Here is a 7,917-nt window from a genome sequence, read left to right as displayed (position 1 = left end):
AAATAGGATCACACGGGTTATGGAAATGCTAAGAAATTTATGGTCTGTTAGGAATTCACGGGAGGAAGCTTGTACCATGAGACCCTGGGATCAGGTAAGGTCTTGGCTTCCTGCAGCTTGGAGAAGCCATGGGGTACGCCCTGGAAGCCCAGGTAGCCCAGGCAGGGACGTGGTGCCGGTGAAGGGGCAGCCATGTAGTAGAGCTCTGATGCTTAGGAGCCCATCACCTGGGCTAGTTCATATCCTGAGGGCTGAAGTGAGAATTATGAGAGGGGGAAAAAAAAATTGTGAAGAGGGAAAAGGCAGCATCACTTTGTGGAATTTGAGCCCAGGCAGTTCCACCGTGATGTTAACTGCAGTTTAGAGGAAGAATGTCTGCAGTCAGCAAACCTCGCCTTAGGGGGAAGCTCTGCTGCATTCACAAAGCAGCCAGCCACATCAGATGTGGGAGCATCTAATGAAGCGCTGAACAGGTTTTGTGCTAACGAGAGCTAATAAACATTTGGATGGTCTCACAAACGAGCTTGTCACTGCTTTTTATCTAGCACGTTGATAAACTTTTCCAGTTGCTTGCAGGAACTTCTAGGAATAGAAGGAAGGAAGGATAGACAAGAGCCAACCTTCAGGTATGGGAAGCGCTTACACGAGGCCTGTTAACGCTCGTCTTTCTTTATCATCAACAAGACAGAGCAGAAACCTTTATTTCCACAAACAAGTTGCTTTTAAATTAATTTGAAAATGAGTGCTTCTACATAAATAGAACTTCACTCAGAAGACCCATTCTGTGTTAAGCTGTAGCCCTGCCGAGGGGGGGAATACTCACAAACCTGCTTCCTTGCGCCGGCCGGTCCCACCAGCAGGGTGGGTGAGGACTGTGCACGGCAGGACACAAAACCTCCGGCACCTGGGGCCTTGCCTCAGTGCTGCTTTTGGGCGGGGGCAAATAATAACGATTTTGCCTAATTGCTTCCCATTCGGAATGTAAGGCGTGGCTGCTTGTACCGGTTAGGTGTTTATATACCAGGAATGTAAATGTATTTGGGATGGGTAAAAACAAATCTTGCTCCACTCTGACTCAGGTACTGAGATGGGTTCAGAGCCCCAAAGCCAAGCTCTGGGCTTCGGCTGGCATTGACACTTTGCGTAGCTTCACCTCGCTGCTCCCTTTCCCACCCAAACCTCTCAAGCCAGCTGCTGACCCTTTTGCTGACTTAGTGTGACACCACGACTTCTCGGGCTGCTGGGTTGAAGCATGGGATTTGGAGCTCTGCAGCCTGCGTGAGATAATCGGGAGGCAATGGCAGGGTGCAGGTCTTGCCATTTTTGGCAGCAGGAAACTGTGAGATCAGCTGAGCTGTCTTGGGTAACTGCCACAAGTCACCCCTTGATCAGAGATTGCATTCACACTTCCCTAAATAAAGTGCATTTCACCAAAATAGGTAAGTGGTGCTCGGAGCAGGTACTGGAATTCAAGGCTCCCTCGTTCCCCAGCTCTGCAAGTCAGCAAAAAGGTGTTGGTTTCTGGGCCTGCCAACACCCAGGTCTCTCTGTGATTGCTCATTTCTTAACAGAAGAAATCTTTGGCAGGGCAGTTATGGCAACATACGGGCTTTGAAGTAGTAGCTCGGAGGACTTCGCTGGGTTCTAGAGCTCTGCTGTTCCTGCTAGTCCTCACGTAGGCAGCCAGGAGGGCTTAAGGTGGGATCTTTGCAATACCTGCAGCTCAGCATGTCTGCAGAACCTGCTGCCACCATGTATGGAGACGAGGAGCTCAGCAGAGTTCAGAAAAGAGCCATGGATTAATAAAAACAAGGCCGGTTTTGCTAGGAGAGGTATTTTTGGCATTACATCTTTGTATCTTGCCTTGCTTATTTCCCTAAACCACCAGCGCTACAGAGCAGAACTGTCAGGCTGTGTGAACAGCGTATCAGCACGGGCAGTTTCTGCAACGCGTGGGTGTTAGGGAGAAGAGGGATATCTGAAATGTGTTACAAATACTCTCTGAAGGTCATTTTACGTGCCTGACATTACACGCCCTGGCAGGAACAAGAGCAGTAGGAGGAAAGGAAACAATAGAGGGGAAATAGCTTCAGGGTCCTTCAGCAAATAGTGCAGGGAAATGCATCCCTGCCTCCTGCAAAGCCAGGTTAGTAAAGCCCAAACCCGGGAATCAAAGGAACACTAAACCACCAAGTATTTTGCTGAAAACCACCAAGTATTTTGCAGCTGCTGGGGGACATGGAAAGAAACCTCAGCAGATGAGTGGGACTTGCCATAAAAGTGCAGAGAGAAAACGAGGGCTTTGATAAAAGCCAGCTTTATGTTCCTTTTAACCAGTAATTTCTGTCATGCATTTCAGCATAAATACTTTTGTGCTGAGTTGCGAGTCAGCCAGGTTCTTAAAGCGCAGCTTTCTTGCAAGTGCAGCTGGACTTCTTTGTGTCGGTGAGGGCAGCGAGGAGGGAGATGGTAGCCTGGCAATCCAGGTGAGAGTTACTGAACCGGGGGGCTGGGCCCCCCTGGGTGAGTGAGAGCAGCTGTGCTGCTTTGGGCTGGGATGGAGTTAACTTTACTATGGGGCTACATTTTGGATCTGTGCTGAAAGCCGTGTTGGTAATACAGGGGTGTTTGGCTATCTTTGCGGGAGTGTGCTTCAGAGGAAGAGCCCTGGCGTCTGAAAATAATCTGACCGTGCACAGAGGTTCCTGGGTCACTGAGAGAAGTCTTGCACCTCCTGAAAGGGGGAAGCGGGCTCTGGAAAAATTGTTCCTTGCATCTTTCTTAAAACTAAACCCAGAATGGCACAGTCCAACCTTGGGGTCGCGGCAGTTCAGCTTTCCAAGTACTGCGAGTCTGAATCTGAGCGCGCTACGGGGGTGGAAAGAGCTTGTGACAGAGGATATGTCCCTTGATCATCACTTGGTCACTTCCTAGGGGCTTCAGTTTTGTGTTTTGGTTAAAATATGAACCATTCAGATACAGCTTCTGCATGGAGAAACACAGGGTTACCATTCCCTCCTTGGCACAGTTGTATCAGATGGGTAGGCTGGGGGTGGAGGGGAACAGCCCGAGGCAGGCTGTGATCTCATAAATGCAGTTGGGCCTGAAAGTGGGGCATGTTCTGACCAAAGCAGCTGCCGTTCCGCCGCCAGAGGAGGCCAAAGCAGTAAGAGCCAGAGCCGTGTTGTTTCCAGCAGCCTGCCGTCCTGGCGGGTGTTAGTCTGGCAGGACAGGTCAGAACTGCAGGCAAAGTCTGTCCTTGGAAAGTCTTCCAGGGCAATTTGTGGCGTCGATAGGAGCCATGTCCCTGGGGCGAGAAGCTGCGCTAGGAGAGTTCCCAGCATGGATGTGTTTATCCACGCTTCTCCTCGCTGGGGAAGCAGCAGGGAGCATGTGCGTGCTCAGCCGTGCGTCTGCTCCCCCTTTCATGTTCCTTATCTTCCAGGAGTCCCTGCATTCCCCCGGAGGAAGGGAGACAGTTGCTAGCCCTAACGCTGTGCGTGCAGAGGCAGAGTGCTCCTGTCTGAGTGCTGCCAGGAGTCACCCTCTGCCATTGTTCAAACCCAGCTGGAAGAGATGCCCCGAGAGCAAGGGAAAATAAGCAAAGCCATGTCAGCGCAGGTATCCTTCCCCTCCCCGAGCAGCTGGCTCTGCGTGCCGCCTGGAACACTGTTAACAGCGTGCTCTTTCCATGGCAAACATCCAGACCGCAGCTCATTGCAGAATCCCCGGTTAATTTGGAATCTCTGGCAATGGACCATGAGGACGTGGCTCCAAGAACTTGCTGCCTCCTGGGGAGGGAGCAGCCTGTGATTCCTGTTCTCTGAAAGAGGCAGAAGGATGCAGTTCTCTGTCAGACTGTGGCGGGTCCCAGGGGCTAGCACCAAGGAGGGTAGGAGGAAAGAAGTGCCAGGACTCAGCAAACACAGGGCCTGAGGAGAAAAGATGCTTGGAGAAGGGCGCAGCTACGCTCTGGTGGGAGGAACCTCAGGAGAGAGGGATGTAGCTGTGGGTGTCAGCAGCAATTCGGAGGCTCAGTGCCTTCAGCAGCTGTCCCTGCTGCAGCCATGGGTGCCCCAGTTCTGCTCTGGTGCTGATGCTCCACAAGGCCCCCATGATGCCAGCACCACTCATGGGGATCTGGTTCCATCACTTCCTTCCAGGGCCCCGCTGGGATTTGGGGATTTCGGTTGGAAACGCAGTATGCTAGCACCGAAAGGCAATGTCTGGGTGCAGCTGGCCTGTACCCGAGCCCCGGTTCCTGATTTTGGGAGAGGTGAAGCCACAGTGCCCAGTGCCACACGTACTCAGAGCAACACAGCATAAAGTGTGGCTTCTGCCTGCTGGGACCCTCTCGCTCTGCTTCTTGGCATCCCCTGCCTTCCAGGCCAGATTTGTAGTGCTGCTGATCCAGCTAAAGGGACGTTTAATTGGTGTTGACACAGATGTCAGTGAAGAGAGGCTGCTGGCTTGTGCAGCTGCACCATAAGGCCAGTGCAGTGCTGAACTGGGTGCACTGGTTGCAGTGGGGGTCCTGCTGTGCACCCACAAAGCCATTCTGCCTTGCATATGCATCCCTCCACAGGTTCCTGAACCACCGGGAGCTCTTTGGCGGAGCCAGGACATGCAGTGCATTTAGCTCTTCAAGGCTAACGGGGAAGTGAATGCTCAGCTCTGTTCCGATGCTTCTCTGCATCGGTGTCACCATGAGGTCACTGGGGATCTCAAATGTGAGAGAGTCCACAGAGGAGTTTATGTTCCTACCTGCTTTACTGGTCAACAATCCCTTGGATTCGCTCTAAAACCACCCTGTATGGACTTAAGATAGCAAGAACTGCCTCGGATCTATGATCATGCTGCCTGACCATCACAGATGGATACAGCCCTGCCAGTGGCATCTCTGGACTATGGATGTGTCGTGGTTTAATCCTGGCCAGCAACTAAGCACCACACAGCCGCTTGCTCACTCTCCCCCAGTGGGACAGGGGGAGAATTGGAAGGGCAAAAGTGAGGAAAAATCATGGGTTGAGATAAAGACAGTTTAATAATTAAAAAGGATTTTTTTTTTTAAATGTAAGAAAAAAACGACAAAGAGGAAAGTAAAACGCACGATGCAGAATCATGGGTTGAGATAAAGACAGTTTAATAATTTAAAAGGATTTTTTTTTTAAATGTAAGAAAAAAACAACAAAGAGGAAAGTAAAACCCAAGAAAAACGCATGATGCAAAAGAAAGCAATTGCTCACCACCAACCGACTGATGCCCAGCCAGTCCCTGAGCAGCAGCAGCCCCCGCCATCCTCCACCCCCCAGTTTTGTGGCTGAGCACGACGTCACGTGGACTGGGATGCCCCTTTGGCCAGCCGGGGTCAGCCATCCCAGCCGTGTCCCCTCCCAACACGCGCTGGCGGGGCAGGGGGAGGAGAAGGAAAGGCCTTGGCGCTGTGTAAGTGCTGCTCAGCCGTAACCAAAACGTCCCAGTGTTACCAACACTGTTTTCATCACAAATCCAAAGTGTAGCCCTGAACCAACTACTACGAAGAAACATAACTCTATCCCAGCCCAAACTAGTACAGGAGGTGAACTGCTTGCTCCATTCACAAACTGCACCGTTGGCTGACTGGTTCCTTGGTCAAAAGAACCATGCAGCAAAGACTCAGTACGGATGGGAATGCCCAAACGCTGGAAGGATGAGTACATTGGTCCACGGTGCTACTGCTTGACCAGAGGAAGGAGGTTAACTTAACTTCACAGTGAGAGCGATCTGGTTTAATGAGTGATTTTAGTTACACACACAAAAAGAAGCCAATTATTGTAGCAGGAAAATACAAGGTGTATTTTCAGTATCTAATCCCAAAGTGGAGAACACAACAGAATTTGTAGGCTAGGGTCCGTTTACTCCTAGGTAATGAACAGAAGCTGGGCCAAGAAGTTTAACCAGTACAGGCAATGCAGTTACCAAAGTCTGACATAACTTGAGATGGAGCGGTACCAACCAGCACAAAACTCACAATACAGAGGTGGCACTGCGAGTAGGTGAGTAATTCAGAAGGCCTTTTAATTGTAAAGAAAAAAACAAGTGGACTTGATGGAGAAGCTGTTTCAGCTTTGACAAATGTCAGGTGGAGGTTTGTTACCGCTGACCAGCAGGGAAGCAGGCAGGGGAGAAGTACTGCATGAAAGTCAGGGCTGAAGCAGCATTTAAAGCAAGTGGGGAATGAAAGCAGCCCCCGCAACGTGGACTTGCAAAGAACAAAAAAATAGGGCAGGTAGTCAAGTCCATGCTTGCAGGAGCTGGATTAAAACAGCTGGAAGAACAACTAATGTAAGATTTAAAACCAGGGAATGTATTTAAGGCCATTGGAAAGAGGATCTTATTTCAGGATTACCTACAAGAAGCCACGCTAATAGCACATTAAGGTTACAAAGTCAAATGATCAAGGTAGATAATGCTGATATTAAACTTGCTCGTGAAATGTTAATCTCCTGTGTGCATACATTCTGCTGCAGTTCTGCTGACTATCGTGCAGGAAATCTTGAAGAACAAAAGGAGAGCCCAGCCCTTTGGGGTTCCAATCTGGCAACTCAAGCACATCCTTCCACTTACTTTGACACTCCCTGCAGGGAGAGGACCAGGTATAAACAGGGTATAATCATATAATTAGAGATATGCCTATTGCACATGTTCAGTGTTCAGGAGAGGAATGATTCCCTCCTTCATACGAACTACTCTTATGACTTCTGCACTCATCATTCCCATATCTAAGGATTTCCAGCCCACCTGGAACGGGGAGTGTTTAGGTCAGAAATTAATTCAGCCCTGTCTAGTTGGACAGTTTTCAGCTCTAAATGAAAGATATTTCTTGGCACCCAGCAAACATTCCTAAAACCCTCATGGAGAATCCATGTCCTCCCATGGAGGTTTGGCCTGAGATCAATGGATTAAGCATTTCCACCTGTACATTCTCCCCAGATTGTTCCTCCATTTGCTGCATGCAGCACTCGAGATAAAATGTACAGGTATGCGTGATGGGATCTTGCACTGCAATTAAAGCCCAGTGATATGAACTGGTTTGTCACAAGGTTTGCAGCGTCCCACTCAGACCTCTGCACCCCAGGTAGCCAGGTCCACCTCCACTTGCACAACCCGTTCCTTGGCAGGGCCCCAGTGCCCTGACGGCAGAGCAGTCATTTGCTCCCTTTCTGGGCAGGGCTTGTTGATATTCAGCTTGCCGAGGAAATGGAAATCTGCTGTGTTCCTACCTTCTGCTACCAGGTGACCCTTCTGCACCCTGGACATGGGGGCAGGGAGAGGCCTAGAGAGGGAGCTGCAATGGTTTCCCATTTTAAACTGACCTAGTGAAACAGAGCGTTCCATTCTGGTTGTCTTCTATTGATTTGCATGATTCATTTAGTTCCCATCAATATATTCAGGCAGAAGAGGACACAGCGTTGCCTGCTCATGCAGCCGTAGACTACTGACATGCAGTCCGTGACATCCAGACCCGCCCAACGGGCCAGGTGAGCTCATTTAGCCAGTATGCGACCGCAGCCAGTGCTAAACCAACTAAAAATCTCATCACACAGCACAGGAAAGTATGGTTTTCCTCATTGTTGCTAGCTAGGCTTTATACAACAGTTTTCCTTACCTGCCATTCCCTTCCCTACAGAGAAAAAAACCATCAAAATCTCTGTTTCTCTTCCCCTTCCACCTCTCCAAAAGGCTAACGAAGGTGCTACTTTACTTTACTTGATGTCAGGAACCTTGTCTCTCTCCAGCCCTGCAGCACTGAGAGTGTATTTTGCAACAGCCAAAGGTCGGGACTGTGCAATAGGAGGCTCCATAAAAGTCCATAGCAAGCTGCCCTAGGCAGGGTGTCAAGGCGTCTTCTCGAGGAGAAGGATTAGGCCAGATCAG

Source organism: Egretta garzetta, unplaced genomic scaffold (genome assembly GCF_000687185.1).
Source record: "Egretta garzetta isolate BGI_Z169 unplaced genomic scaffold, ASM68718v1 scaffold202, whole genome shotgun sequence".
Taxonomy (NCBI): domain Eukaryota; kingdom Metazoa; phylum Chordata; class Aves; order Pelecaniformes; family Ardeidae; genus Egretta; species Egretta garzetta.
Note: the sequence above shows the minus strand (reverse complement) of the source record.